Source organism: Sarcophilus harrisii, chromosome 1 (genome assembly GCF_902635505.1).
Source record: "Sarcophilus harrisii chromosome 1, mSarHar1.11, whole genome shotgun sequence".
In the NCBI taxonomy this organism is placed as follows: Eukaryota; Metazoa; Chordata; class Mammalia; order Dasyuromorphia; family Dasyuridae; genus Sarcophilus; species Sarcophilus harrisii.
This window is the reverse complement of record NC_045426.1, coordinates 661,208,751-661,217,666: the sequence shown is the minus strand read 5'-3', so window position 1 is coordinate 661,217,666 and position 8,916 is coordinate 661,208,751. Positions and strand designations below refer to the sequence as shown.

Here is an 8,916-nt window from a genome sequence, read left to right as displayed (position 1 = left end):
CTCCATATAAAAGACACAGGTAATAGTACATCCTCATGTGAATATTGCCACTTTTTTTTCCTTTAGCATCTCAAACATCCAAGTAAAAGAGTTATCCCATGGACCCTGCTCAGAGTTATCCAGATCCCAAGAACCAGGTGGGAGCTTTGAAGCCTCATGAACCTCTAGTAGTCCCTTGGTCCACCCTTTATCCTATGATACCAGCAAGGGCGTAAGGCATTTTGTTGATTAAAGAAGTGATAACTTTCACTTCGCTCACCTTCCTTCAGCTCTCCTGTGTGACAAGGAGCAAATTCTGTATCTAGGATCCAGTGATGGGGGTGAGTGGACGCACTGCTTCCATGTTCTCTCTCTCTTATTCTCTGATCTTCCTCCAAAGTGGAGCATAGAAATTTGGAACTATGCCCAAAAGGCTATCAAACTGTGCATACCCTTTGATCCAGCATTCTCTCTATTGAGTCTGTATCCCAAAGAGATCATAAAAAAGGAAAAGGGACCCACATGTGCAAAAATGTTTGTGAAAGCCCTTTTTGTAGTGGCAAGAAACTGGAAACCGAATGGATGCCCATCAAGGAGTGGCTGAATGAGTTATGGTATATGAATGTTGTGGGATATTATTGTTCTATAAGAAATAATCAGCAGGATGATTTCAGAGAGGCCTGGAGAGACTTACATGAACTGTTGCAATTTTATGTGATAAACAACTGTGATAGACATGGCTCTCCTCAATAATGAAGTAATTCAAAGCAGTTCCAATAGACTTAGGATGGAAAATGTCAGATGTATCCAGAGAGAAAACTATGGAGACTGAATGAGCATTGAAGCATGCTATCTTCATCTTCTTTGTTTGCTTTTTCATTCTTATGATTTTTCCCTTTTGTTCTTATTTTTCTTTCACAACATGATTAATATGGAAATGTTTAAAATGATTATACATGCATAACCTGTATCAGATTGCTTGCTGTCTTGGGGAATAGAAAGTAAGGGAAGGAGGGGGGGAATTTGGAATTCAAAAATCTTACAAAAATAAATGTTGAAAACTATTTTTATATATATTTGTAAAAATAAAATATTGAGGAAAAAAACACCAAAGTGGAGCATGGACTCAATGGTGTGACCTGCCTTTGGGCTTGGTGTTGACTTTCCTGAATAGGCTATTAAACACTCATTTCACTGAGGAACAGCCAGAAGACCAGATCAGATCTCTGAATCAAAAAGTGCTAGAGAGTTAGGTGTAAGACTATAAAGGTGAAGAGGACAGATTACAGTGGGTTTTAAAAGCCAAATGTAGGACTTTATATTTGAAGGCAGAAGCATTAGGAAACTATAAAATGAGCAGACCTGAATATGAGCTTTCCCAGTACCTAGCATATGATCTAGGACAAATCATTAAATTTCTCCAAAATTGTCTTCCCACCTGTAAAATGGGGTTGTTCATTCTGTTTGTCAGTTTTATAAAGTGGTTTTGAGATTCAAACAAGTGAAACTATGCAAACTTTAATTGTTATTTCAATATGGGCCATCATAGATGAGGGAGGAAAGGGGACAGGAAACTTAGTTTGGAGTTGTTTACATGACCACTTATTTCTGTGAGGAATGAACAAACAGCTTCTCTTCTGGGAAGCAGATCAGCATCTGGAGAGAATTGATATAGTCTGTAATGGCCAAGGGGAAGACTGGAAGGGAAAGGTTCCCACTTGGAAGGTGACTCCTGGGGTGGGATTCCCCCATTTCCCTTCTGGCAGCTTGTCATGCTGAGGCTGTCAGTGGGGATTCTCTCAAAGGACTAGACACATAAGAGGTGGCTCTATGGGCACTTGTTTCTGTTGCACTGACCTTGAGCAAAGTTGGTCATGCTAGAGTCAGTAAATAACGGGAAACTCCAGCCCAAGAACTTCTCAGGGTAACATTCCACAGATTAGGCTCTTCCATGAATCATTGTACCATCTCCTGGTTTGAACAGCTTCTCACTGACTTAGAACATCAGAACTGAGAGGGTTCATTGGGACACAGATTGTCAGTGCCCTTAGAACAGAGAGTCAGAGCTGCGAGGGCCCTTAGAACCCAGGGTGTCCGAGGTTGGGAGGGCCCTTAGAAAACATAATTATATCAAACTAGAAAAGAACCTCAGAAACCTTATCCTCCAACCCATCATTTTACTGATGTGAAAACTATAGAGGGGAAGTAACAAAGCTTGGGAAAGTCATACCCCTAACTAGCTTAAGAGCTAGAGTCGGCCCCCAGAGGTCTTCCTTCCCTCTACGTGCCTCCTGTTAGCACTCCAGGCCTTGTCTAACCATACCACTGTCCAGTGATGGCACAGATACTGAATGACCTTGACCTTTCCCCGGAAAATTGTTTCCTTATTTCTTCTTGCATTAACCACTTCCTGTGAGGAGAGCCCTTTGCACACTGTAAAACAAAAAAGATATATGAAGCTATTCTTGTCCCAAAAATACACTCACCTACAATAAACCCAACAGTTGTAATGATTGAACATTAGCAATAATGCACATAAACAGGGCAATGTGAGCTTCAGCTACCCTAAGAGGTATAAAGAAAAGACAAGAAAAGTAGTTGCTCTGTACTCTGCAGGACCTAGACTCCATTTGGAATATTTAGCTTTGTTTGTTTTTTCCATTCAGGCAATATATATTTTAATAAATGAGACAGAAATATTTGAAAGACTGTCCCCTGGAAGAGGAATTAGGCCTGCATTGCTTGGTTCCAAAAGTCAGAATTAGCATTAATGGTGGATGGGGGGGGGGGGAATTTTGTAAGAGATGGAGGTTCAATCCAAGGAAATACTTCCCAATAATTCAAAGTGTTGCAAAATGGGATAATAGACTTACTCCACACCAGAGAAGATGAACAGAAGACTGGGGAACTGTTCCCAAGGGAACCTCTGAAATCCCTTTTGGCCTCAGTTTTCCAAGCTGAGGATTGAGATTTCTGGTTCTGAAATTCCAGATTCTTCCCCCTGTGGCTCCCAATGTCTTAGAACCAATCGTCCTGCCCAGTTACTGAGATCTGCCAGATATGGGCACATGAGCTTTTTGGAGTAAGAAAGAGGTAAAGTAGGACATTTAAATAGATGGAAACATGGGAGAGAGAAGGCAAAGCTCTCACTAGTGAGGGCTGCCCCCATTGCTATCACTAGAATGTTCCTATACAGCTCTTGACTTTGGGGGAAGTTAAACCCCCTTGACTCCTAGTGTCCCTTTCCCCATCCCTACCCTCCCAGCTGCTTTTCCAATGAGGTTGTTTCTCCTTGGCTGAACTGAGATTTGATTCCCTGGGCCCAAAAGCAGACATTTAAATCCAATATGTCAGACAATAACATTTATCTTCCTACCTCCATGTCTCTGCCCTGGATATGTCCTCTGTCAGTCAAGCTTTTCCTCTTCACTTGGCCTTTTCTTTCAAGATTTAGCTCAAACAAGATCTTCTATAGAAGACCTTTTCTATCTTCTAGTACCTTCCCCTCTAAGCTTCCCTTCCATCTATTCTGTATTTATTTTGCATAAAGCAATGCATGTCCATGTCTTCATTGTTACAAGGTAATCACCTTGAAAACACTGGTTTTGTTGGTCTTGCTTTGTATACCCTGTGCTTAAAAACCACCCCTAGCCCATTTTTCTTCTTTTGATCATTTATGTGAGAGGCAGTGACCCTTACCCAAATTAAAATCAGAGTCTCTCAAGATAAAAAGCAAAAAAAAAAAAAAAAAGGATTTATTACAATCTCACAAAAAAAGGGCAACTCCCAACAGACAAAGTGTCAGTAAAGAAGTACAAAGCACAAACTGCAAAACACAAGATTATATACAAAAGAATACTAGAAAATAACAAACTCTTTTCCCATTGAGTACTTAAATGCTAATTAAGAGGTGATGAGAACAGGAGGAGAAATGTTCATCCAAGACAATCTGCATTTTTTAACTATAGCTCAACCTGTTAATGCAAAGTCTCAAGTCACAATAAGAGAATGGGTCAAGGCCACATTCCCAAAACAGGTCTTCACTTAGTTTATTGCATTCATCTCTCTTCTTTATTTATTAACCTTTGAAGACCTCTCACACCATTCTTGATACATTTCTTCAACCATTTTGTTCTCAGTCTCTAATTCTCTGGACTTGGTTTGTCCTTTTTCTCTACTGGGGTCCATCCTTATCTAACTGGACTTCCCTCTCCAGGTTGTTCAATCTTTACTATCCAAGTTACGTCAAGTTCCTGAGACCCATCCTCTGTAAAAATCCCAATCATGTCCCTGATGTTAAATTTTCCCTATAAAACCTATCTTCCTTTGGATGCTGCCATTGCAGCACTCTGCCTGGTGGTGTCTGTCCCCTTTCCATTCCTTCATGTCACGTGGTATCTCCCCTAATTCCACACCTCTTCTCCTCCTTACAGCTAACTCACTCTTTTAGGGTGCTAAGTCCCTTTCAGGATTTAGCTTGCCAGCTAAGGGCATGTCCCAACTTCATGAGGTGCTTTCTTTCTACTGGAAATTGTGAGTTCTACTGAGGAACTTGTCTTTATTACATGCTCCCCAAACTTTATTTCATATCCCTTCATTTTGTTTGTAACCTATTCCCCCCAAATAAGTCTACCTTTTGCCACTTTGAATTCTTCACATGACTGAACCCCAACTTTTGGTGTCTGCCATCATTTGATGACAAGCCCCACATTGGATCACATCAGTGAAGACTAGGTCTGGAATGGGACAGGGTCAATTTTTTGCTGTCTGGCAATTTCCTTCACTACTTGTTCATTATCATCAATTTTCACACAGCAAAAATTTAATTTCCCATAAACTCTGCCTTCTTCAGCCAAAAAATAGTCTAATGTGTCTATGTTGGAGTGACCTGGTCTGCTAATAAATCCAATGCCTTTGTCATCTGTTTAGTAATTATTTTAACCATGGCCTGGAGTCTAATGAGCATATTCAGCACACAAATAGGGGTTCTGTACCCCCTACTCCCACCTGGGGCCATCTATCATCCTAACCATTTATGTCCCCAGTAATTAGACTTCACAACATAAAGATGCCTATCAGGAAATTCAGCAACAATAGAAATGCTATAGATGCACTTACCTACTTATTTAGGATATAATGACCACATATTTTTAGATAGGAAACTGCAAAATCTTACATACCTGAATTGTGCTCATGAACATTTGCCCTGATTATAGGAATTTGCTATAAGAGGAAAAAGCAGGGACATGATTATAATCAGAAACTGATGCTTCAGGCCTAGCCTGAGAGCACATACATGACTGGATAAAGCATCCTTAGCTAATTGTAACAATTCCATCTTATAGCCAGACTCAGGAAGAAATCAGGTGGGTTCTTATTCAAAGAAAATTGGAAACTGAGAAGGATCCCACTTTAAGCGGAGGCCAAGGTTGTTCCCTCAATTCTTGTCCAGATACTAACGTCCACCTGGAACAATTCAGGATCACATTCCTCTGAGGAGCTTGTGACGTATTCTTTTCAGATGGTGGATTACTGGTTTGATGATCCATCACACAATCATACCTGAATTCAAAACTCCAAATAATATCAGCTTTAGTGCCAAGAGATTTTATCTCAAATAGCAAGTCTCATTAATCAAAGCTGTTAGCTCTCAATGATCATATTTCATATAGTATTGGCTATAATCTTACATTGATAACAAAAAAGATTCATCCTAGAAAGTCTTCATATCTAAGTGCATGAACTTTAAATTCAACAATACACAAATCATTTTACTTTAAAATGTTCATAACCATTCTACATCAAAACATGTTCAGGTACTAACCATGTTCAAAGGGACAAAGACAGTGTTCTCAGAATCTTCCTAACCAATGGGAACAACTTTAAAATGACTCGATACAACCAAATAAAACTCACAGAATACAGACCATACTGTCCCAATTTCACATTAAAGAACCCTGTCAGAATTAACATTACTAATTTCTTTATCCTAAAGAATGTTAATTCAACTTTCTTAAATCAAGGAGGAATCTCTATAAATTTTTCTGGAAACATAAAAAACAGGTACAACAGTAATCTCCCCTCCCACCAAAATATTCCTAATTGCAAAGTCAATTTTAGAGGTTACAAATTGTTCTTAACAATCCATTCTTGAGGTTCCTCCATAGGTCCTTTAATCCTGGTATTCTCAGCCTCCATTTTGCAGTTTCAGTCCTCTGTAGTGTCTGGTAAGGTCCTTCCCTTTCTGTTTTTTCCAGGACTTAGTAAGCACCCACTTTCCTGGAACTGCATACAAGTTAATAATAAACTCTTGAGTTTCCCTACCATCATCACCTTTTAAGTATTTCTTTTATTTCTGAATTAGATTTCTACAATTAGAATGTAAGCCTAGACTTCCCCAAACAATGGGAGAAAAGACCAGCCTGGAGGGGTGGGGACTTTAGGGACTTCTACATTCAGGCTATTTAATTTGGTGTTTTGCAATTTATGCTTTGCACTTCCTTCATTGACAAACATCTAGTCAGATGGAAGATGCCCTTTCTCACAAGATCGTAATAAAACTCTTCTTGGTTTTTCTTTCTCTGAGAGTGTCTGTTTTTGTGGATGATACTGTTTCACACAGAGCTAACAGGGATAAGGACACTGCCAGTATATAATTCCTTAAAAACTTATCTTTCGTTTCTAGAGGGTCTTTCCCTTTCTCCTCTCCAAATAAAATAAACCAATCTCATATGGGTAAAGTCCCAGATCACTTCTGGGGACAGTTCTAATTCTTTAACAAAGTAATAGACAAACATTTGGTCCAAGGCAATTTAGTCTCTAACATCAATTTGATAATTTCCCTGATGAAGGCAGATGCTCAGATGTATAGAATTGCCGCTCAATTTTCAAAACCTCCCCATTATTTTTTATAAAATGTTAGAAGTAAAATACGTTCATCAGAATCAATAGTCTCTACCAATCCATACTTAGGTACAATTTGTTCCAATGTTTTCCATTAAGCCCTCTAAGAGCAGCAGAGCTCAGGGGAAAGATTCCAATCCACTATATCTCAGTTTCCCCACTAGTGTCATTTCATTAAAACCTAAAATGATTATGTTGGTACCAGGCTCCCTTAATATGTTGGAATCAGGCTCCCTTCCTGATGGAAGGACATCTCCTCAATACCTTCTTATCATTTTTAGATCTTTCACCCTACAATTTGTTCTGCAATCCCTATATGCCAAATTTTCTTGCTTTTACTTCTTTGTTAAAGGGAGAAAGCAAGACAAATCTTAAGATTCAGAATATAGGTAATAACTAAATAACTTTGGACCAAATTTCATAAAATTCATTCCACATATCCAATAAGGCTGACAAAATGTGGGGATTTCCTGAGGCAGATTCCAAAGCTAAAAGATTTAGGACTACTAACTTATTGTTAGAACAGAAGCCCCTCAAGATCAGGGAACCCCAAAACCACCACTATATTTCCCTAAAAGCTATACCATATCAACACCACTCCTCCTCTCAGAGGCACTACATGGGGCTATAGTGCACAGAATACCTGGCTTGGAGTCAGGTAGATCTGAATTCCATTTCAGCTTCGTTTACTAGCTGCATGATCATGAGGAGATATATCTGCCTCTATTTTCTCATCTCCAAAATAGGGATAACACCATCACCTATTTCCTAGGGTTGTTGTGAGGTTCAAATGACAAAAAATGCAAAGAGCTTGACACAATACCTGGCGCATAGTAAGCTCTATAAACGTTAGCTATCAGCTCTTCTTTCTTGCACTACATAGATGAGTTCTCCAGAAAGGTGCTGACTACAATTCCCCTCAGAGTTCTAGGAGTAACTTTGATGGGCTGAAATATCTAACATTGTGATTCATAAACCGTCATCCAAAGGATCAATCAAATTATCTCCATTATCAATCAGAATCAGTTTCCAAAAAAAAAGGGATTTATTAAGAAGGTATAACAAAAGAGTCATGACCAAAAAAGCCCCCCCAAAAAAACAAATGCACTCTCCCTTTTCATATAGAAAGTCCCAGAGGAAAGTGGCCTCAAATTTGAAAATAGTAATGATAATGAGGCACATCTGTAGAGAAAATATGAGGTACTTCTCATCTCCTGTTGCCCTAGAGTTATATGGACTCTTTCTTGATGTCTGATGGTCTCCAAGGATCAATGCCAGAGTTAGTATTTCTCTCATTGAGAGAGGTCATGATGCTTGAATCTGCTGCAGATGAGGCCTGCAGGTGTTTTTTCTGTCATCAGCCCCTACTATTCCAGTGGACTCTATTAATGTTCTCTGGTTGCCAGAGGCAGTTTTGATCTCATCACCTCATCACTTCTCTATCAGAATGTTCATCCACCTAAAATAAAGAATAAACACAAAAGAAACAGACACCAGATACACACAAACACATGGAAACTGATAAAAAAAAAAGGGGGGGGGGGAGCTGCTCTTACTCCTGGCCCAGCAGCTCAAAGCAATTCTTATACCGGTTAGGAAAAGCAGCAAAAGAATCCAAGGAGAGGTAGATCCAGGGATTGTGTATACACATTCAGCTCTGGCCCAGAAGTCCTTCTGACTCCCCATCCACGGAGAAAACTCTTTATCACAGCACAATTCCTTAAGTCTTTTGTGGGAGCAGGTAGAAAATGTCCTGTTGAGATTGCTAGGTGGTACTGGGGACAGGGCATTGAGTCAGGAAGGTCTGAGTTCAACTACAACATCAGAAACTCTCTAGCTGTGAGGTCTCAGGCAAGTCAATGATCTCTGTTTGCCCGAGTTTCCTTATCTGTAAGTTGGGAGTAATAATAGCATCTACCTCCCAGGGTTGTTGTGAGGATCAAATACAGTACTATTTATAAGGTACTCAACATAGTACCTGGCATGTAATCAAATGTAATGTTTTAATATAAATATTAGCTATTATTATATTCT

At 39.4% G+C, this 8,916-nt stretch overlaps 1 protein-coding gene across 1 annotated transcript in view; it reads right to left on the bottom strand.

Annotated features, from left to right (window-relative positions):
* Positions 1-4,749: 4,749 nt before the first annotated feature.
* The window catches only part of SIN3B (SIN3 transcription regulator family member B), an 81,252-nt gene continuing 77,085 nt past the window's right edge, over positions 4,750-8,916 (bottom strand). Inside the window, exon 20 of the mRNA XM_031947975.1 lies at positions 4,750-8,341. The gene's annotated coding sequence lies outside the window, so the exon portion shown is untranslated. The remainder of the gene's footprint in view (positions 8,342-8,916) is intronic.